The sequence below is a fragment of the Teleopsis dalmanni genome, chromosome 2 (genome assembly GCF_002237135.1).
Source record: "Teleopsis dalmanni isolate 2A chromosome 2, ASM223713v2, whole genome shotgun sequence".
Taxonomy (NCBI): Eukaryota; Metazoa; Arthropoda; class Insecta; order Diptera; family Diopsidae; genus Teleopsis; species Teleopsis dalmanni.
The window spans coordinates 240,179,148-240,203,761 of NC_051847.1; the positions used below are offsets into that span (position 1 = coordinate 240,179,148).

At 28.6% G+C, this 24,614-nt stretch overlaps 1 long non-coding RNA gene across 1 annotated transcript; it reads left to right on the forward strand.

Annotated features, from left to right (window-relative positions):
• Positions 1-9,652: 9,652 nt before the first annotated feature.
• On the forward strand, positions 9,653-10,176 carry LOC119679101. Its single transcript, XR_005252383.1, has 3 exons — positions 9,653-9,803; positions 9,914-9,966; positions 10,040-10,176. It is a non-coding gene; the product is annotated as an uncharacterized LOC119679101 (long non-coding RNA).
• The last annotated feature ends 14,438 nt before the right edge of the window (positions 10,177-24,614 follow it).

Here is a 24,614-nt window from a genome sequence, read left to right on the forward strand (position 1 = left end):
GACAGTAATTTATGAAATAGTAATATAATAAATAATAATAAAACAAAATATTATAACTGAACATGCTCACTTTACTCACGTAGGTATTAGTGCAAAAATTAGCTCAAATAATACAATAAAAATGAATATATTACCTAAAAGCACTAAAAAAACATAGAAATCAAGTTTCAAAAACTCAGATAAGAGCAAACAAAGTTAATGCCTAAAAAACAAGTGAATGTGCTAGGTAACAGCAGTGAAATTGACTAAATTGAGTAAATTAAAAATGTTAATTAATAATACGAACAAATTTCTAAACTACAATGGAAGATAAACACAAAAACAATTTTACAAAGAGTAGCACCAAAGAGGCACAAAAGTGCTAGCTAACAGCATCAAAAATTGTGAATTAACCAAGCCAGTTTATTGTTGTGCTTAAAAATTCTTGAAAGACACTACTCTACATACAGCGATATTTGTTGTATTTTTCGAGCTAGGTGACAGCTAAGTGCTAAACAAAATAATCGATTTTAAAGAAGTATGGTATAAAACAAAATGATTTCTTTAATATGATTTTACCGCAATTTAAAGTGAAAAGAACAAAACACTTCAGCTCTTTATAATGACGTAAATTAAATATATTATTTACAAATAAGAACAATACATAAAAATTCAAAAAAAAATTTTGTTGAATTTAAAAGAAATATCTTCCAAAAGTAATTGCAACCAGCAAAAAAAAACTGATAATGAAGTAAAACGATTGCGATTTTTTACTCATTTTTTAAATTCATAAGTATTTTCCAACATTTTTCCTACAAATATTTCTTAACTGGGTGTCAAAAGGTGTCAAAATGCCACCCTCAAATTTGGTTAGTTGGCATCATTCATCCTGGCCACGTTGCTACAACTTACCTCACACCTGACATTTTTAATAAATAAATGTAAAATAATTTTTCTCGCTCTTATGACAGTTCAATTTTCAAGTCTTAGTTCAGTTTTGCTCTTTACTTTACTTTTGATAAACGTATCTATAAGTGCGTTTATTTAGTTGTATCTTTACTTGTATATTTGTGTATTTGTGTATTCGTCACACAAAAAAATAAAATAAAAAAACTACACAAATTTTAGTACCTTGACACGGGATTACAAATGTTGTTTACACAAAGTTTAGTTTGAAGACACAAAGTGCAAATGGTTTTCATGTAAAAGTAGAAATGGTGGCACATTTGTAAATGAGTGTTTCAACTGTTGTTGTTGGTTTTCATTTATACATTCCTATTTCAAAAGTTTATAGCACACAATCTTGCAAGTGACAAATGAAATGACCTTGCCACCTGGCTGAGACAGTAGGGGTCTATTGTTAAGTATTTGTAACCTTATTTACAAAATTCTTTTGCAATTTTTTTCATTTTTTGAATTTCGGTTTTTATCATAATGTATACAGGCAATAAACTTTCTGTACGTTTTTTTTTTTTTTTGAAAAAGAAAAATACTTTAATATAATTTATTACTTTTTTACTTAATGCTGATGACACTATTGTGTTTTGAAGTTAAAAATCTTCAGACTGATTTATTAAGATTTTATTAAAAGATTTGCACTGATTTTTAATGTTTTGTATATATATATATGTATATATATATATATATATATATCCATACCTATATATATACGTCATTATACCTATATATATATACGTATATATTAAAATATATATATAGAAATATGTATACAGAACTAGTATAATGTATATATATAATATAATATATATAATAATGTAATATGTATAATATATAATAATATAATATAATATATAATATACTATTTATATAAATATATATATATGTAGATGGTTATAAAACTGTTCCCTATTCTGTGAACTTGATAAATTCCTCAAGTATTGACAATTAATTAACATTTTAGCAGTAAGTTTTTGCTATTCTGTGCAAATATTAATAAATTGCAAATTTCAAGTGCTTTTCACCACATTGTGGTGAATGCAAAGTTCAAGTGCATAGTGCACATTTTGGTGAAAAGTGTTTTGCATATAACAATCTAAAGTGATGTATGAACTAGTTATCATATTCATATCATGCTTTTTATTTAGAATTTTACAGATCTATTCTGTGCACTTTATAAACTGCTGTAAAGATTTTGGTATACATAAATAAAAAGCTCTTTTCCTTGTTAGTTGTCAATACTACAAATGCTGTTGACAACTATAAAAATATGCTCTTTTTAAGCATTTTTTATTTTTTGCATGCAAGACAAATATTCTTAACTAAAATATATGCTCTTTACAAACATATTTTTTAATTGTTATTTGAATGCATGAAAAATGCTTTTGACAACTTAAAATATATGCTCTTTACAAGCATTTTTTACGAACAGTTACTAACAATTATAAACAGTTTTCTATACAAAACACTTTACACCATAGTGTGGTGAGAAGCACTAGGTACTTGAGCTTTGAAATTTGTCAAGATGTGTCCAAATTGTCCAGAGTACCAAATTTTGATTTTCTGCTATATAAAAATCAAAAATTTTATTAAAGAATTTGACAAATCTGTCAAGTGCACAGAATAGGTCCGTTAGTATGCATATAGATAAAATATTATTTTATTTTCACAATACTTTAATAAATAATTATAGCATTACATTACATTGTATGCCATTTATTAGGCATACAAATAAAAATTTTGTACCAACAATACAAGATCATTTTATTTGTCAAAACTATTTGTCAATTTGACAATTTATCAAGAAAAGAGTTTTTTATGTATAGCATAGAACACTAAAACCTTGACAAATAAACAAGATGGTGAATTTACCAAGTCCTTAGAGTAGAGGGTATTATATACATATCTAAAAAATATTTCGCACCATAAAGTTTTCGTGGTTGCTCTTAAATCACAGTCATCCTTATATCTATATAGTTGTATAAATTCATTTAATAATATTTTTTTTTTGATATATTCATGTAACATATATATAGTCGAAACATACAACTAACACACACTTCAGGGAAAGTGACCTTAGGTGCAAGGTCTCTAATGAATACCAGGCAATGACAGAGTAAATGAATGACATTTACTTTTTCTTCATTTGACATGCAGCTGTGACTGTTGTGGTTGAATAGAGCACATTAAACGATTGGAATCCGCCGTAATGGAAAAGTTTTCTATTTAGGAAATCAAAATTTGAAGCTTAACCATTAATAAGCTGTATGAATGTAGTTCTAATCTCTGATTTCAACTTGTTGTTAAAGGGTTTTAAAAAAATCTTATAAATATATTTAATTAAATTAAATTCTCTATCTTAAGGTCAGTGCATATTTTTAATAGCTCAATCACATTTCATTTTTTTAGGTAGTCAGTCCCATTAATGGTATTAAGAGCATCTGTAATGTCATAAAAATACTTTTGTAGTGTCAAGTCAGCAGTTATCGAAATGGTCATTTTATAACTAAATTTTGCTTCTTAATTGTTTTTTTTATTGCTTAACTTTGAACAACAAAATACATAAATTTTGTCAATGTAAGTAAAGTAAAATTTTATGTTGTATTTAGTTGAGAAGAAGTAAGGATATTATTTTAACTTCAAAAGCTTTCACGTTAATTTCTTTAACTGTTATAAAAATGTTAGCTATAAGATGGGCGTAACCACAGGCGCCTATGCTGTTCCCTAAAAGGGGATGTTGGAACTAATAATTTGTAAATTGTAGAGGAATAATGGTCTCCTTTAATATTATTGATCGATGACAAAGACTTGGCAGTTGATTGCCAAATCTTTGGTTTGGTGATTGAGTGCTAAACTTATAGTTTAGTAGTTGAGTTGCAAACTTTTGGTTCAATAGTTGAGTGTCAAAACTTTGGTATGGTTGTTGATGACCAGAACTTCTGCTACCTTAAAGAACTTCTTACTTCCAGTAATCAGTCTTTGGGGTTTTAGTATTCAGAACCTTTTTAGTTTTCTTTTCGTCTCTCTTAACTCATTATTATGTTGGCTTATGTTCTGACAGTCATTAACTGATCTTTAGCTACTACTATTAAGAAATGCTGTCTTCAAGCAATTATTCTTTGGAGCTTTAGTGTTCAGAAGTTTTTTTAGTTTTGTTTTGGTCTCTCCTAACTGATATTATGTTGATATATATTTAGACAGTCTTTAACTGATGCTTAGCTGCTACAATTAAGAAGTTCTCTCGTTAAGTAATCACCATTTGGGGCTTTACTAATTTCATGTTGGCATATATTCAGGTGGTTTTGTGCCGTAATTGATATGTCGATCATTCTTTTATATAATCTATTAATACTAAATCATGATCATACGTATTTTCAATAAATATGTAAAAGCAGTCCTTTATTATGGCTGCGAAACATGGAAGCATTCAAAACATATAGAAAAGAAGATATAAACATTTTTAAATAAATGTCAGTGGAAAATCCCAGAAATATGATGATCTAACCACATATCAAATGCAGAGCTTTTGCTTTGAATTGGAGTGGGCATAATATCCGATAACTAAATAAATACATTTCACGTCAAGCTGTGACATGGAACCTATACGGCAGTAGACGCCCTGGTGCACCGGCTTTAATTTGGAGAAGGACAATTGAAAGGGAGATGACAGAAGCACACGATACATGAAACGATATATGCAGAGAAATACCTAACAGAGTGCGGTTTAAGAGAATCGTTGTGGTCCTATGCCCCATTATGGGAAACGGACTCTAAGAAGAAGAAAGAAATCATGATCTAAAGTTCATTGATTATTTCATTTGAAAAACATTTGTTTTGTTTTTTGTTACTTTATTTTTCATAATTAACATAATTTATGTATGCATCTCAATAAAGTAAAATATTACAAAAATGTATCATTTTGACCCCTCACTCCCGCTGACTACGCTTATGAGCTAAAAACTGTTCATTTATAGTTTTTACTTTTTTTTTTTTGGAGTCGTTGTTTGTTCAAAAATCTCTGAAAGATTTTTGGTAGATTCTGTTTGAACGACATAAGATGCGCGCACTTTTGTTTTTATAAGCAATCGTGTTTATTGCAATGGAATTTCACTTTTTATAGGTTAGTTAAGTGAAAAAAACGTAGATACAAGATATTGAAAGCTACTATAATAAAGAAGTGCAAATAAATAAACAAAATGGAGACAAGCAAACAATTAAAAGTTCAGCTAAAATTTTTTATGACCACATAAAAGTTGAAGAAAGTGCGTCGAGCATAAACTGGTTGGCTGGAGTCTAAGTAAGCAGTAAGCTTAACCTGAGCGTGCTAACGTTTGAAATTCATTAATAAGATTTTTATGCATTTCTGGTACTTTATTATACACAGAAAAGTGTATTGTTCGAAAATTTGTTTGAATGATGAAATGAAATAAATACCTAAATGAGTCAATTTCTGAAAAAAGTAGATACCAAACAAATTTATATTCTTTTTATTAAAGCGTCAAGCGACTTTAAGACATTTTAGCTTCGAGTGCTGTGCGGCATTAACTCGCATTTATGCGTTACTTATCGGACTTTATTTTCATATTCTCTCGACCGGAAATTGTTAAAACCATTTTGAACAGTCAGAAGAGCAAAATGGAGAAAAACAATAACAAAAAATTGAATAAAAAATAACAGTGAATCGACCAAAATAAGTAAACGACAAATTGCAGAACATTAAAATTATTTTCATAAAAAAATTTTTTTTCCCTTTTTGTGTTTGTTAATAAAAATGTAGCACAATTTATTAACATTTCTTTTAATCTTTTCAAATTTCCTTTTTATGTTTATTTATTTCATTCTTTATATATTTATTTGTATTTTTTTTTATTTTTGGCAAATATTTAAATTGGCAAATCTGCGGCAAATGTTTGCGTTAATTGCTTGTGATTTACTTCAGATGAAGCTCATCAAAGTATATTATGCGTAAAACGTAAGAGCGCTTAAATAAAACCAATTCAATTGACTTGTAATGAATGTGATTGAAAGCGTTTGAATTGGATTGTTTGGGATTGAATGGTATTGAATGGGATTGAATTCAATTCAATATTGGATTTAAGATTTTACTTTTAACATTTTTGTGTGTTTTTCGCTTTGTTTTTCGTTTTTTGTGTAATTATATTGCCCATTAACTTAGCAAATTTGTTACTTTACTTCACTTTACTACACTTTATAAAACAAAATACAGAAAACGAAATAAAATGTAAATAATGCCTTTATTTATTTACTTCTTACTCCGTACTTATGGTACTCGCATAAGTATCTTCACTTAAAGTTGCCAACAACAAAACCTCCAACAGTCGTTGCTACAAAAGCATAAAAGAAGACTTTTGTTTCAATACTTAATATTGTTGTCATATGAATGACATTTCCTTTTGTCAATCTTTCGATTGAAGCGTATGACTTTGTTTGCTGATTTGACTTTGGGGATTTTTTCCTTCCTTGCAGTGTCATACTCTGATTTTTTTTCTTTAAGGTTTATGCTTGAATGTTAAATGAGGCTTGTTTGCTTTGGTTTGACTTAAGTTTAAGTATACGTTATTCATTGTTTAGAAGTTTTCATTCTACTGAGTCGTGCTGCCAAGTTGAGAATTGTTATCGTACCAATCTACCGCCCCTTCTTTCTTTTGTCTTTCAAGTATATGTAAACTTTTCAAACTTTCGCTGCCATTGAATACAACACTTAAAACTTTTTATACACAAGCTTAGATAAAGATTTCTCACGAAATTAGGGTTATTTTTCAGACAAATGGCATATCAATTTGAAAGCATTATTTTTCTTATTCAATGGTTATATTATTAAATACTTAAAAACAAAAGTTTTTATATTAAAATGGAAGCTTTTAATTGTTTCAATGAAGAAAATAAATTAAAAGACAGGTTAACTAACAAATACTATAAAATTTCTATACATAAACCATTATTTTACAAAATAATTGATGATAAATTATTTTAACGTTAAAAGCTTAAAAGTTAGTTTGTAGAACTAACAATTAAAAAATCAATCAAAATGCATTTTTTTTCAAAATTATTTTACCTAATTGGACCGACTTAACCAAGCAACGAAATGGCATATAACTAGCTAGTCAACATCTCACATGCAGCATCGATAGATATTATAAATGTACTTGGTGACATGAATGACCGCTGTTATAATTAAGATGTATAATTCAAAACAAAACTGACAAATTATATTAAGTGTTAAAAATACTATTTAAATGTGTTTGGGCATTTCATATTTGAGCATTTCAAATTTGACGTCGGTAAGCGAGAGACTGCCGAAGGGTTCGCCACTCAACTCTCGCGCCAATTACATAATTAACCATCTCGTCCCAATTATGCCGAATAACAATGGGAACATATATCTTACTCCCTACGCACAACTATGGAAGATGTCCTTAATTTTCAACGTCCCCAGTGACAAAACCAGTGGTACAATGACGTGTGTAGCCAAACTACTGCTACAAAGAACGCAGCCTGCATCCGGCAGTCAACAGATACGCAGACCGCTCGTGAAAAATATCGGGAGATGACAAAGATAGAGACATTAAGAGTTGCCCAGCATGTTTGACTTAAATATTAAATAAATTACACATTTTACAAATGTATATATATAAATGCACATATACGAGGTGACAAAAGACAAAATACAATAAGTATTAAATATATATAGTTGACACCATAGACTAGCAGCCCAAATATGATAAAATATGTCTACACCTTATGAACTCTTAGCATATACATATAACATATGTGTAATGAGATGAAACATAAAATAGAAGTACTTAAAAGGCATGAAGTTACATACAGTTATACTGTAAATAGTTAAAAATAACAAAAAATATCTAGTAAAAATCTTCATAAACACTAATATTGTGAACATTTTTAGCATGCAAAAAGCTTGGATACTTAAAAATACTTTTTCCTCTTCCCCCGACTCAAATTGCCATTGCGAGGAACGTGTTTTGAGACCATAGAGCCCATAAGGTAAAAATCGCCACACGAAAATTTTTCGACTTTTTGTATAGACACCAAACAAAAACTAATCGTACGATATGCGTTTAAATAATTATCCAGCGTGAAAATAAAAAAAATTTACCGATTGGATAAGCGCAGGAATTCAAAAATAGGCCTCTCGTTCTTTTTTGATCGAAAGGTACATAAAAAACTCATAGTTGCTTATCCCTTTTAAGAAATTTTGAGTTTTATTTTATGAGTTAGAAAATATATTTTAATAATTTTATACTATTTTTTGTCATTTCATTATATTACATTAGTTGTAGTTTTATTTTAATTTATTTTTTAATATTTATTTCTCCATTTTTCTATATTTTAAATTTTATTTTTATTTTCAATATGTTACTATATGTAAAATATTTTTATATATGACATTTGTTTGTCATATATGTTTGACATAAAAATTATATTAGTCATACACAAAGCATAAAATAAATGTGATAAAGTAAATATTATTCTCTGTAAACAACAACAAATACAATAGCAATTTAAAATTGCTTTTATGCTGGGACACAACATTTTTTTCTTGTGTATGCAAAAATTTTGCAAACAAATAAAATTTTCTTTCAATATTTTATTTTTGCTATAAAAGCTTTGCGCCAAAACCAACAATATCCCTAAAGTAAAATAATAAACTTTATCAAAAATAAAATACCAAAACAAAAAACAAAAAAAAAATACATTCTCAACGAGCCATCCTCACTCAAACCGTGTAATAACAAACAACGTATAAACACACATGTATCCAAAACATTCGAATAATCCAGCATCAAATGGCATTGTTCGATTGTTCGAAATATCAAGTAATCGTAAAGCATACGCAGTGAATATATATTTAACAGTACTTCAATAGAACTTACAACTAGTAATATGACTAAGTAATAGAGCAATAGTTGAAGTATGTGCTGATGTGTAGATATGGCACGATGTTGCAGTAGATGGAGCAGTAAATGTTGTATGCACTGTTACTTACAGCGCTTATAAGTACTAAATAAACCAAAGTCAAGACTTTGATGGTGTCAATGCGAAACTAAAACGTACCTACCAAGTGTCTAACATACACCAAATAACAGACACACTCGTATATGTACAAATATTTATATATATGTATATATATATATGTATATACAGTTGGAATATGGTTACGTGCAAGTACGTAGAAGTACGTAGAAGTGCGGTTAAGTGTTAGGAAAATGTACGCCTTTCGTATGTAAGTCACGTAAGTTGACTTGGCTTTTTCATGAATTTAACAGTAGACAGAAGAAGTTGTGAGCTAAACAAAAGCCAGCAAACTGCAAAGGAAAACTATGCATAAAGCAAGAAGTGAACAAGAAAATTAATATAAAAAAAATATAAAAATAAAAAATAGAAAGAAAAAAAATTAAATAAAATTATTTAGAAATTGTTGAGAGTCTAAAAGTATTATTGGCAAACACCAATATTGTGAGCAGAGTGGATCTGTAGTAGGTAATAGTAGGTAATGCTGTTAAAATGTAACCGCACGCCGTTGTGGAAAATATGGCAAAGGTAAGTTGCTGCATTCAACTCCTTTGTTTTTATCTTTTCTATATATTTTTAAAAGAAAGTTGAAACGTTTAATTTAAATATTTATTGCTTATGTCTGCCTTAAGCAGGCAAAGGCCAAGCGGTACAACAAAAAGTAGCACTGCAAACACATTCATGAAGATAGCTGGTGGCAAACTCAAAGAAAGATATATTGCAACTAAATTATTAAATTTTATGCTGCTTTAGATGGTTCGAGTGTTGCTCACTTAAACGCTGTGACACACCTACGCGCTGATACTTTTCAGGTAAAAGAACATTTCACCTTATTTATCACTTGAATAAACGAGTTAAAAGGTACTCCTAAGTTCAAGTAAAAAAATAGTTTTTCCTTTTTGTTTTTTTTTTTGTTTTTCAGACGACTAACTTGTACGTGCCCAACTCTAAAAAGGAATTGCTTGAAAATAATACGTGCGTAAATAAAAATAAATTATTTTTTCAAATATTTCTTTATGTACGCAATATTTTTCAATATTATTTTTAGTTGGGTACTATTGCCATTTCTGTAAATGTTAAAGGGTTAATGCACTGAAAACTCTTATGCGGCACAAATCGAAGAGAACACAAATTTTTGGGTTAATGACCAGTCCTACTCGACTATGTCAAGTGAATACTCGATATGCTGACTATAACGGAAATTAAACAAATAATAATTTAAATAAAAATAAATTGTATGTAATATATATAAAAAAAAAATAAATAATTTAAATATTGATATTGTGCAATGCCAAATTGTGTAATGCTAATTAAAATTCAACCTACAAATTAAATACTCGTAAATTTGTTTAGGCTTCTTTTTCTCAGAATGTAACCTACATTTCAATTTCATTTTATTGCTTTCGTACTTTACGAACAGTACGAACAGTAAAAAGTAGTATTTTCTTATAATTAAATCGTAAAATTATAAATACAGTGAATGCTCTTTTAAGCGAATACTGACACACAGTGTTGGAAAATTAAAATTGAAAGATCCAAACTCGGTTTACTATGAACCAGTAGAGAATATTAAAATAAAATTGTTCTTAGTTATAGTTGTTGAGATGGGCTCTCTTTTGTATGTATTTTGAGTCCTATCAACAATCAACCGCAACCCCTCTAAATTTGGATGCAAACATGGTCAACTTTTCCACTTCTTCGAATATTCTACATTATAACAAATAAAAATTATTAAAAATGAAATACGAAAACTTGCCCAAGGATTCCAACCACAAGAGGGTTAAAAATGATCCGTGAATCAAATTGAAGAGGTATGAATAAATAGCTTATAATTTCTCCGCTAAGACCTCACTTATAAAGTGAGCACATAAATTTCCAAGTTACTATATACCTATTTTATAGCTTCTATTATATATAGCTATGCACTTATACAATACATTATATCAAAGATGCAAGTAGTATTTGAAGAAAGAAGGCGTAGAGGCATACCATGTCTCTGGTGGTCTAATCAAGTCAAAGAAGCACTAACCGGACTTGATGTACGAGACTGGAGCAGGCGTATACGCAGCAAAGGCGCTTGGAGAAACATGTTTCGTCAGGCTAAAACCCGGTAACGGGTTAACAAGATCAAATAATTAAGTAAGATATACCAATGAAATTAAGCACATAAACTGACTAAACATTATATACAATTATATTAAATCCTCACAAACATAAGTTCAATGAGTTACAATTAAACTATATAGACCAATTACTATTATATACAATTAAGAATAGTATTTATATAATTTAGTGCTGTAACATAGCTTCTTATTACAATCGCCGTACTTTTCTACAGTTTTTTGTACGTAGCCACACTGCATTATTAACGAGAAAGCAGCATATAAAATCCTGAATAAAACTATACTTACTATAACTTGTCCACAAAAAAAAAATATGCTGGTAACTTTTGTTTTGTACCCTTAAAACCAAAATAAATTATTTTCTTTGGAAGTTCTTACTGTGTGTGTTTTTAATTTATAAAGAATTAGAAATTACGTATTTCTAATAATTTTGTTAGATGCTCTTCAATTGCACTGCTTTTAGCATATATCCTTCCATACTGTTTGAACCGCTTCCATTCAAAAAATAATTTTAGGTTGGTTACATGAATGAAAGAATTATTCTTTACAAAACTCTAAGGTTTTTTCACCCAACTGCATTATCTTTATATGCCAATGAATCCAACAGCGTAATTTTTGTAAGTAAGATCAGTCTCAAAATACTTATACTAGTATTACAAAAGTGTTAAATGTCATGAGAAACCAAACAGTCTTCTCTGCTAAAAAATTGTCCTATTGAGTAATTTATAAAAACATAAACTGAAATAATTAATTCAACCATTCATGTCAATATTTATAATTATTTAAAACAGTCAATAGAAGTCAAGCGCAATCATCTGTTTTGGTTTATAAGGACGTGAGAGTCAATAGAGGTTCTCTATAGATGTTTTCGCACTCTGGTATCAAGATTAATGCGAAAATCCAATGTAAAGAAGCAACAAACTTTTCAATGAAGGAGAGTGAACTTCCTAGTAACACCTTTGAACATTTCGCAGGTTCTCATTTATTGAGCGACTCATGTTTCAAAACCATAAATCGCATTGAAGACAAACAACATCAACAACATTAAAAGTTCCAATCGAATTCAATTAATAAATTTCATTTCCGTAAAAAATAGAGTGTTCTGAAATGTTGTAAATCGATTCGTTCAGCCAGTATTTGATCTGTTAGAAGATGCCATGCAGTGTGAGTCTTAGCAACTTTGCAGTGCTAAGAAAGATAATCGTTTGTACGTTAATCTGTTTAACAGTGTTTGCACTGTACTGGTAATGACATAAAAATAAATTTATTATTTTGTGGAAATAATTTTTTAAATAAATTAAACTTTAAATTATATCATTAAGTGTATTATATAAAATAAGTTTGTATTGAAATTATATAAAAAAATTATACAATTTTTTATGTATTTATTTAAGTCAACTTATTTTAAATTCCATCTTACAAAAACTCACAAAAGCTAATTTAAAGTCTGAAGTTTTTATTTGCAAATATCATTAAAAAATTGAGATCATCAATGGTGTTTTTGCCATTGTTAGTTATGAATGAGCTGAAATGTTTTTATAAAAATGTTAATGCCAACAATCATCCATAATCTTGAAATGATAATGACAATAATAATCAAACGTTAATTCTGTTTATTTTCTTTATTACAGTGATTGATTGAACGATTGCATCATACAGAAATTATTTTACTTTATTATATCGTATCGTAAGTACAAGCCCATTTAAATTTGCGCCAAACATATATAAATTTATATATACAGAAATTAAAATCATTAATATATAATGGAAAAAAATTAAAGATAATATAATTAAGGTTCGGAAATACGTAAAAACAACTAATAATGAAAATTTAGTGTTAAAAAATTTAATAAAATTATTTTTATAAGAACTGATGAAGAGACTTTTGAGCATAATTTAAAATAATTAATTTTAATTTTAAAAATTATACACAAAAATTTATTTCCAAATGTCAAAAATGGATTTCTTAGTGCCAGTAATGTAAAACTAAACCTAAAAATTATCTCATAGATATAAAATTTCTTTCTTTTAGTTTTAAGATGGTCTGATGTAATTTTTTTTCGAAAAGAGATTTGCTTTGCACTTTGTACCTAAATTATTAGAAATATCTCTTCCTAAGAACTAAGTTTTGTTTTACCTCATTCCGAATTTCTCATACAATAAGGAGACAGTACAATCAGGTGTCGATTCTTTCGGTACCGGGACATACTGGCGTATGCGGAAACGACACCGATGACCAGGCCGGTACCTTTTGTTGACTAGGATATAGTATGCTCTTTTCTCCGATAAAAATAAAGGAGAACCAGAATAAAAAGGTTTACTGAGATATACCAGGATTGAAGCAATTCAAATCAGTTATTAGTATCTATAGCAATAAGAGATACCAGGATTGTGTGAACCTATAAACTTAAAAAAACTTAGAATCATTACTGGAATTCTAACAGGGCACTGTAGACTAAAACATCACCTTATAAAACTGAATAAACTTACGGATGCAAACTGTAAATTCTGGGAAGAGAATGAGGAATCGGCCACATAAGTGCTATTAGAATGGCCTGCGCTAATGTACATACGGAATAGGCTTCCGGGAATGTATATTCTTACGGAAGAGGCAATAAAACTCTGTAAAGTAGGTTCTATACTACTCTTTACTGACGCAATAGGGCTTAGAGAACTACTCTAAACTCGAAAGGGGGCTCAATAGAACTGACGGTCGCAGTGCCACATTCCCTAACAATAATAATAAGGAAACAGTTGTATATTTTTCATTGCATTATTGCAATTTATTAAAATCAAAATAAAATTCATAAATAAATTAAATTAATAAATAAACTTGAATTTACTTAACTTTTTAAAAGTCAAATTTATATATTTTATTTTATTAAGTTTTGAAAAATGTTTTTAAAATATTTTGTTATATATCATAACATCATTGAGTTCTTTATGTTAAGAAATACCTATAAAATGTGCAAACTTTCAAAAAAAAGTATTTTAATAAGCACATTAAGGATAAAATATGTTCATGTGAAATATATCTCTCGGGAGTTATTTGGATATAAATCATGGCTTATAGCAATGCAACAGACACGTACAAAAAGTTAAATCCACCTTCTGCCATATGTGTAACTACATCAATTTTAATATGCCACATTAGATAAAGTTAATGACAATTTTCACTGGGAATTTAAAACAGTTCAAGATTCTCAAATAAAAACAGCAATCTGACCTCATACATACATATATTGCATACATTATATTAACTTTTAGTTGAATTAAATTAAGCATTTTATTTAATTTAAAAAAAAAACTTTTAGATATTTTGTTTTATTTATTTTAAAATTATATACATTTTATTTGTATTTATTTTTTGAGTTTTGCATTTTTTTAGATACTTATTCTGTACATAATATCTCAACAATACTAATATGTTTTTATATAAAATGACATTTTATTCATTGTACACGGTGACTAATGGCTGCCTACATTAAAACAGAATTATTTAAGTGTTGTTGTACATATGTAATCCATTAATTAATAATTTATTTAATTTAAAAATTTGTATGCAATTAAAATAACCACATTTTTAATTCAAAAGTTGTACATATTTCAATTAAAATTAATATCATTTTAAAAAAGGTATATATAAAATTAAATTTGCTTTAATGTTCTCATTATTTTTGTATCTTAATTGTTAAAATCTGTTGTTTTGCAACTATGACTTAAGTGTGGGTTGAGTGTGCCAAATTTTCTAACTTTTCAAAAAAAATCAAATTATTTCATGAAACTAATCAACAAAAAGATCAATGAGTAACATTATGTACTTTAAACGAAAAATAATATTACTAATTGGTTTTTTTCTACAATTAGTTTCAGCTTGAATATATGTAGATTGAATTTTGCGGTTATTAATGAATAATTGCTATATATATACTATACATATACTATATACGATGAACATAATATATTACTAATTTTGTCAAACTAGTGTCGATTTAGTAGATTTTGCTTATAACTAAAACTAATTTATTAAAGTATTTTAAAGATCAATTTTAAGGTTTGAAAGCCAGCTGTCAACTGACAGTAACCTTAAAAGTAATTCTTATTTCTATACGTAAACGGTCGTAAAATTTATTTCAAAATCTGTTTTACAATAGATTTAAGACTGAGTGCTGTTCACTCTACACTGTTATATATATCTTAAAAAATAATAACCATTTACATTTCTATTTATTAGCAAAAAAAATTAATGTTTTTAATAGCTCAATCGGCTTTCTGTAACTATTAAACAAAATGCTATTTTCTTTTGTTAACAATAATTGGCAACATTTGGCAACACTGGCAACTACCACGAGTTCAGGGTTAGTACCAACACTTTTAAAATAGTCTAGAAGTCATTAAAAATGACGTATGCTTATACAATACATATAACCATCAATGTGAAAAGCACCTTTTACTAATAGCTAAATTACTATTTGAAATATAGATAAAGAAATAAGCATGTCATACGACTCATAAATTATAAAATTTTACATTAGTTTGTAGTGATCTATAAGTTTTCTACATCAACTAGGTAAAATGTTTGAGATGACATTGTTATCGTTTAAAATGCAATAAATAATAACCGATGCTCCATATGCATCTAAAACAATCTAGGGATTGCAAAAATGACTGGTATTATAGCTGTATAGTATACTGCCAAAAGTACTAAACGGTATTACATCAATATCGCAATTCACTAACCCAACAACTACTTGTTGAACCCATGGTTCCCAGATTAAAACGTAAAGCCGTCATAACAAAATAATATGCTAGCTATAATTCGTTGAAATTTCTTTTATATTATTTTTTTAACATTTTTATTTCTCTTTTATTTTCTACCTCGTTTTAGTGTTATATATTTTGATATAGGTACTTTTAAGAGTAGAATACATGTGACAATTTCTGGTAAGATAAATACAATTTCCAACAAAAAGTACAAAAAAATGCATAATGGGAAAGAAAGACTACTTCAAATAGCATAGAATAAGTATAAAGAGGTTTTTCGAACAGTAGTGAACTACAACAACAAACATTTATTTTATATTATTTTAATTAATTTAATTTTTGGCTGACCATACAGCTGTTTCAAGTATTGTTAAATACTCATCAATGATTTTGAAAATAATTCTTAAATTTAATTAATTGTAAATAAATTTTTTTGGGACTGCAAGTACCAGGAATCGAACTCGTGTCCTGCCATATTTGAAGCTTAGAGTCGGCGCTCCTTAACCAATTGACCCAAAACCGTACTTGACTTGTATGTTCGCACTTTTTTCTGGAGTTTTATTACTTTGCTGTGTAAGTTTTGTTAACAAATTCACTTAACAAATTATTATTGAATAAGTATTCAATGATAAATACACAGTTTTTCAAAAAATAAGCAATTTGCAATATTTTAGGATCACATTTTTTTTTCTTGAGGTACATAATGCAAGAGAATATTACTGCTGCATAAGACACATTTCAGATATTTAACAGTATTTGCTAACATTTCACATTTGTTGATATTATTATTTCTTTTTTGTTAATTTATAAATAAAACTTACAAATTTTCATGCATAGAATTATCCATAATTCTCCTTTAATTACTAGTTTTTTAATTGGCACAATATTCACGATATAACAAAACATTTTATTATTATTTATTTTTTATTTGTTAAGTCCTGTGTAAATTGATAAAAATTAATTCACACTAAAAATAAACTGTCATAATTAATTTCTAATATTTTACAACACAAATATTTGTATACTTTTTCATTAATCAGAGTTTTTCCACCGTAAACCACAAACTCAACCAGCATAAAATTGAAATCATAATTTTAACCAAACAATAAGGCTACAAATTTGTTACTGAAATCAAATGGTTTTTGTGTGATTTTTGGTAAGAAAAATGTGAGCATATTGCCACAGCCTTTCAATACCAAAATCAAATAAACGCCATCAAATCAAATCATACCCCGCCCCCTGAAGCCACATAGCAAAAATGATATTTCCTGCATTACTAAAGTGGTTACTGTTGAGTTATTGTGACTGTTGCCGCTGCCGCTGCCGCTGCTGTTACCTTTTATTCAGAGACCAAACATATATAGGAGTCAGTAAAGATATATGCGCAGCACTGAGGGCGTCAGAGGCTTTCCTATTTTGTCTAACATAACAAATTTGTCAAGTATGCAGCCTAACCCATGTTTTTGGTGACAAAGTTGTCATTCCATACGTCTGCACTATCAATTTTCCATTTTGCATTCGCCGTTGTTGACAGACAAGTACGAAACAGACCATCAGTCACTGGTTAAGGACAGCACACCGCCGAGTTTAGACAGGAATGAATAATGATTATTTCATTTAATAATATTTTATTTTTTGAACCAAAAATGATAACAAATTTTATAAATGCGCAAAAATTTTAACGAATTCGCAACCACAAATCTGTGTCATTGCATGGAGCAGTGCAAAACCCAGATACGTGCGCTCAAATGGTTCACTTCCAACACTTATAACACTTCCAGCATATAAGCTCATTATTTATTAAATTGTATAAATTGTGTAAATAATATTGATATATGCAGGTTTAGATATACTTACACTATATAATCGAGCTTATTTGAAAAAATCCCTAATTACCACAGCTGCAAATGAGAAACATTCAGTGCTACAAATTGCGTTTCCCCAACGCTCCAACGACTGGTAGAGTCGCATTTGAGCACTAGTGGCTTAACGCCAATGTTACAGTTGACAAGCAATGATATTTTCTGTAATTAATGAATGTACTCACATACTGGGGATTGTTTCAATAGTTTAGCGTTAGTTTTCTGTTATTTTGTTGGGATTTGGGGTTATGAACAGAAAACTTTTATAAATTTATGTGTCAACGAAACTTACCTTTGTTGTTGAAATCAATAGGAAAAGGTCAACAATTCTGGGATTAGTAATAAAGCAGTGATAATTTCAAATAACTCTACATAAGTTATGGAGATATATATTTTTATAACGTAATATGTGGATTTCTATAACCAAATTAGTTAAAAAATCGGAATTATATATGAGAAATCTTCTTATCTATTAATTTCAATTCATATTATATAAAACCGTTGACATTTATACATTGGGTTTTAGTTTACTGATTTTAAACACCTTAATCTATTCTTAAATAAAAAAAGCTTCTATGGTACACAAAGCAACATCGTTGTTGTTACAAATTAACAGTTTTTTGTACATTGTTTTTGCATTGTGTAGAAACTAAGCAGAAGATAGGAAGAAATTAAAGTAAGATTATAACTAAAAACTATTGCAATAATAACGACAGCAAAAGAAAAAAATAATAGTTGGAGACTAAAAGTGTCATTAGGCTTTGAAAGGGTTGGGAGCTATGTCACCACGTCTCTGTATCCATTGAGGATTATTGTGACAAACCCACTTAAGTTCAATAGACACGTAGCAATAAAAAATCCATTTGTATCTCTTGGAGAGATGTTGCCTAATGTTGATAAGTACCGAAGTTTGAGTGTAGCGAGTCTATCACAGTGACACAGAATCTATTTTGGTGCTCCCTCTTCTTCTAAGCTATTAAAAAATTGTTTAGAAAATATCTGTGTGAACATTTTCAAAATTCAAAATTTAATATATGGTGTATATAGTTGATCTTTTGCATAAGATTTTATGAAATTTTCAAATATATCTATTAAATCTCTTTTATAATCTGAATTCGTTTTATTTAAAGTTTGTAGGTTTTCTTTTTTTTTAAAATTATTTAATAATTTATTTGAAATTTTTCATTGCAATGGAACTCTTTTAATAGAATCACAATAACTAATATATTTTGTATTAAACCTCAGGCAAATTACCTCAATAGCATAAATAGATCCTATTAATCGAATAAACCCAAGTCGCGTATGGGCTGATTCGCTTGATTAAGATATATAGGCTGTTAGACAAAATATATTTGTCTCGAGTATAGTAGTTATGGACATCCTATATCCTAATGAAAATAGAATGATTGTATTCGTTTACCATCATTCAATGTGGAGTTATGTTTTCCAACTGGTTTCTCCTAAACAAGGGGGAAGTTATGTCCAAATATACAACTTCAACCTTCATCCTAGCGAAAATTGATCCCCTATTAAAAAGTTTTGTTTTTCTTTTCACACCTTAAGAATATGCATCTTAGTGTATAATGAAATGTTCATAAAATATAGTAGAAAAATTAATAAAGATACTGGCTTTTTGTGTTGGAGATGTACATATATGGAGTAAGGCACTTCTAATTAATATATTTTTGTGAGATTTTGTGGTAACTTCTCAATTAACACATTACTAACATATAGGTTTAAATATCACTTCACCAATTTTATTTATAATATCTCTAATGATACAATGATCCATATCGACGCCCTTCTGGCAGCTGTCATTATCTTCGTTGTAGTGTTGTACAATGTCCGTTTACTACAGATTTAATATATTAAGAGGACTTCAAAATACAAGTACAATTTTAAATTATTTTATTAAATAAATTTGCAATGGAATTAAAAATGTTATTGTTCTTTACACAAAATTTGGAGAAAATTTATTTATTGGAACTTCCATGTCAGCAAATTTCTGTAATTAGTGACAATTGTTTTTGCATTATACATGGTCCAATTTCTTTTTATTTTTGTAAGGATTAAGTGATATTAAATATACTTGTAATATTTAAAGAAAAAATTATTTAAATTTGTTTACAACTTTTTACAACTTTTTTTACTATGAATTTCATATATACACCAGTTGTAAAATATAATTTTTACAAACGAAAACTGATGTAACCTGCACATGTTTTATTTTCTCAATTTCCAGAAACATAAAAATTCTTCATTAAAAAATTTTAAAATTCAGATATTTACATTCAAAGCCTACCCACCTTTTCAGAAACGACTCTGTATTATTTAAGAATTTTATCTATATCCGTCGGTGCTTAAAGTTTGTTTACTTGTCTTATTTTTTTTTTTTGTGTTATGTACTCGTCGTACTACGTAGTACACCACGAACATATTCAGCGTTTGCATTATTTATAAGTACAATTTAATTAAAGCACATATTGAACTTTCCAATAAATGCACTTAATATCCTTGATATACTTACGTATCAAAATATACAATACTCAAATCGAGCATATAGTCGCAAACATAGAGAAAAAGGACTCTTTAAAAATTCAAACAAAAACAGGAAACGAAAAATGATGGAAAATATTTACAATAGGAGTCGTTGAAGGCTCATATATCGAAAGACCAAAATTAATAGTTTAACTTGAATACTTAAAATGTGCACTTTTGTTCTGATTTATATTTATATATATGTATATATTGGTACTCAACTTTAATAGTTGAATCCGGGTTTTGACTCTCAATTTTTGTTGTTTTACGGAAGCAAATTGAATATGTGTGCAACCACAAGGGACTTACATGGGTGAATATAAATCACAGCACGTTTAAAATGAGCACGTAAAATGGAATTTACCTTTAATATGTTACAAACATATTTAATATATATACATATATATATATATATGAGTTTATATAAATGTAAACTCGTATACACTTATATACTTAACTGCGTAAGAGTCAGTCAGCAAATTGGTATATGTGTAATAGGTTACATTTACAGACGTAAGGGAAAATGCTATATTCGTGACCATAGATGCGTGTCATTTTAAAACATATGTGCATTATATAGTATAAAAATACTGGAAATTTAAAGGAAATTATTTGGTATTGCCGGTAATGCTATTACAGTCCTATTAATGGCGTATATGCCATGATGTATGATGTTGGGTGAAAGAAAATAAAGGACAATTGCACCATAAAATTAATGGTAAATGTTAAGTGACTAATATAAGTACATATGTTGATTATTTGCATTATATTTCGATTTTATTTATAATTCCGCTTTTGCTTAATACTATATATTTACATATATATACATATATAGTATTGAAATAACAGTCATATGGTCTACTTGCTTTAAATGTTTAAATATTAATAAAAATAAATGTTATGGCATAGAGTGGATTATAATATGCAAATAAGTATGAAGTATATTTAAAAAGAAAATGTAATAACTGTCAACGAGGGTTGTTTAATAAATACGCCATACTTGGAAAATGTTAAACTCTTAAAGAGTTTTCTGTTAATTTGTATTGTCATAGGCTTAGGTATATGAACGAAATAAGATTTTAAGAAAAATAATAAAGATACAGTATCTTAAATTAATCTGAACACATCAAGAATATTAACAAACAATTACAGATGGATATACTAGATGAGTTTCTTCACAACTATAGAATACGAATATTTATACTTCATAGAATCTACAAGGGTTAGAGTTCCTTTATTTTATAATTGAAAGTCGATAGTTAACAGGAGTATGGTCAATTATGATCTATTTAAACTGCAAAACTTATCATCTTGATATGAATAACCTGTTTAGATTGTCTCTAATTTAGGGCCCTAATATCTGAACAATTTACATACAAACTTTTTAAATGCTGGCTCAGTAAACATGCCGCAGAAAGGTACGAGTTCTATTAAAACTTAATTTAATACACTTAGTTTCGTAAGTTTTTACCTATTTTATTATCATTGGGTTCAGATATACAAAGCTGTTTTACTTCATTCATGCAATCCAACCTGGATGGATCTAGAAGAGAGGACTAGAAAAGGACAGCAGTAAATAAGTAAATAACCTGGATAAGAGATTTTTGTAGCTGTCACCAACTAGGTTTTAGTAATTCATTGCCGAAAAGATTTTAGAGTTTCATGACTATTTCAAATGCGGTCCTATGCATGAAAAGGGGAAACGGACACTAAGAAGAAGATGACTATCCCAACATATAACGGTAAAGAAAATTTTAAGTAAATATTAGTTTCTTAATAATGTATATATTTTGTATATCAGAAGTATTTAAACAAAATTTAGAATTTATGTGTCACTATTATAACAAATATTCATTAGATTCGAAATGTATCATTTAGATATTAGACATAAGTTACATCATAATCATACTTTTTATTATACTTTTTAAACTTTAATAAAAATAAATTCATATTACAGAAGATAACTATATTTTCCAATCCTTATAATTACAACAATGAAGTGAGGAATTATAAGTATAAAAAATATTGACTTTTTTAAGGGACATGCTGTTTATAAAGTATGGGAGTAATAAATGAGCCATAGTTCACAGAAAACAGAGGCTAATTGGAGTGACTATGATAAACACCCTATCGGGAAGACTAGATGCAGTGTTCCAAGTAGCGGTATAGATTGGAATTCTTAGTAAAGTAGACAAAGGAAGGAAGAAACTAGTAAATGCATGACAAAGTCAAGTGGTAAATGAACTGGGAACCGCTGAATTGATGTGGTACAAATGCAATCAGTGATTGCAGAATTTTATTGTGATTTTAGTTAAGATTTAATATAAATACAACAATAAGAACGTAAATAATATGACAAGGATCTTAGGTTAGGTTAGTTTATACTGGCGATCCCAAGGGGATCCACTTAGGCCCATAGGCCCAACCATTGTGTTACCGTAGTATTAAAAACCCAACCAGCTAGAACCTTTGACAAAGCATGTGCCGGTCAGAAACAAAGCAGGTGGGACGCACTTTAATCATCCTCACCACAACTGCGGCAAAAATGGTTGAAGGGAAGATTTAGTCTCCTAGCATGATTACCTAGATTACAATGATCTGTTAGTAAACCTACTACAAGACTGATATCTCTGCGGGGCAAACAAGGATCTTATTCTTGTATTTAAAATGTTTAAAATAATAAAATTACTATATAATTACAAAATTTTATTTGATTAATTTAAATAGATCGTCTTAATTTGAATTCCAAAATTTCTTTTAATTTTTAGTTAAATTAAAGTCTGCTTTTTAAAAAAAATATCTCATTAAAAATGCATGGGTAAGGAAGTGCCAACTTTTCAAAAGAAAAGTTAAATTGCTTTACGAAAAAATTTAAAAGTAATAAATCTTTTTTCACTTTTCCATTTAAAGAACTTTGAATACTTTTCGTACATTTTGCTTTGTAACATATTTGACAGTACAGAATTGCAGTTTCACTTTGATACTTAAATTTCAACTTTCATCATTTAAAAGTGTGATTTTGTTTTTACACCGTCATCACATACATAATTGCATTTACCGGTAATGCGATTAAGTTACATATGCGCTTCGCACTGACAACCAACCGTCGCGACATAGGAAAAAAGTATCTAAAATTGTGTTGCACTTTGAACGCGTCGCGTAACAGACACCTGCATTTGTGAAAAGATAAATTTAAAAAAAAAAAAAACAAAAAACAAATAAAATTTAAAATGAAAATTATTTTTACATCAAAAATACGTTAGGAAAAGTTGAAGCCACAAACAGATACAATAATTCACACATTACGCAGCGTGTAATTGTCAGATTGTCAGATTGTCAACCAAAAATGCAGCAAATGCGTCAATCAGAGTTGCACAAAATCGTTAACCAAGTGAATGTAAAAATTCATTTCATATGAAAACATTAAAGCCACAACATTTTCTGAAAAATATTGTAATTGTCAATATAATTGTTGTTGGGAATTTATGCACACATTCACTATATTTGTCCATTACACTAATCGATAATTATAAAATCAACAATCTACAGATTGTTAAATAAATATTAATAAAAAGTCAGATTAAACAGAAAATGCAATTAATTTATTATAGATTATGTTTTTACAGGGTAAAATGGATTTGTGTTGAGTATGGAAATATTTTACAAAAACAAGGACAGTATATTTTCAGTTAAAGAGTTATGGTAACAGTGATGAAAACCAATCAATCAATCAATCTATTATTCGATTCGTTTATTTAAAACACTGACGAAATTCTGAATAAATAGCTTATCACAGTTTAGGTTCTGCACTAAATTCCAATTTAGAATTCACGTCGAACACTTACAGACATAGCAATATTGAAAGGAATGAACTAGCAGATGAGATGCAGAAGAACTGCATATAAGAGAGGCCGACCTCTCAATACATATACCGATATGTGAACTGTTTAAAATAATAGAGGAAATCACCAAGACGGTGACCAACAATATATGGGCTAACCGCGAAGACTGTGAGGTCGCTAGAACCTTATGGCCTAGGTTAAACAAAAATAAAACGAAAAGCCTTTTTAGACTTCAGCAAACCTAAAGTTCGTGTGCTTACTGGAGTACTAATGAGGCACTGTGGCATTGCGCCTATGCTCCAACGGTGGCGAGTTCCAACAAATGAATTATGCAGAAGTTGCCAAGATGAAAAGGAGGTAGAATCTATTATCCACTTCCAGTATCTCTGTCCAGGATTTCAGACAAGGTGATTTCAATGTCTTGGGGATCGCTTTTTCACTGGCTTGGAAAAGACAACGAAAGTAAACTTATCGGATCTCCACAACTTCATCTG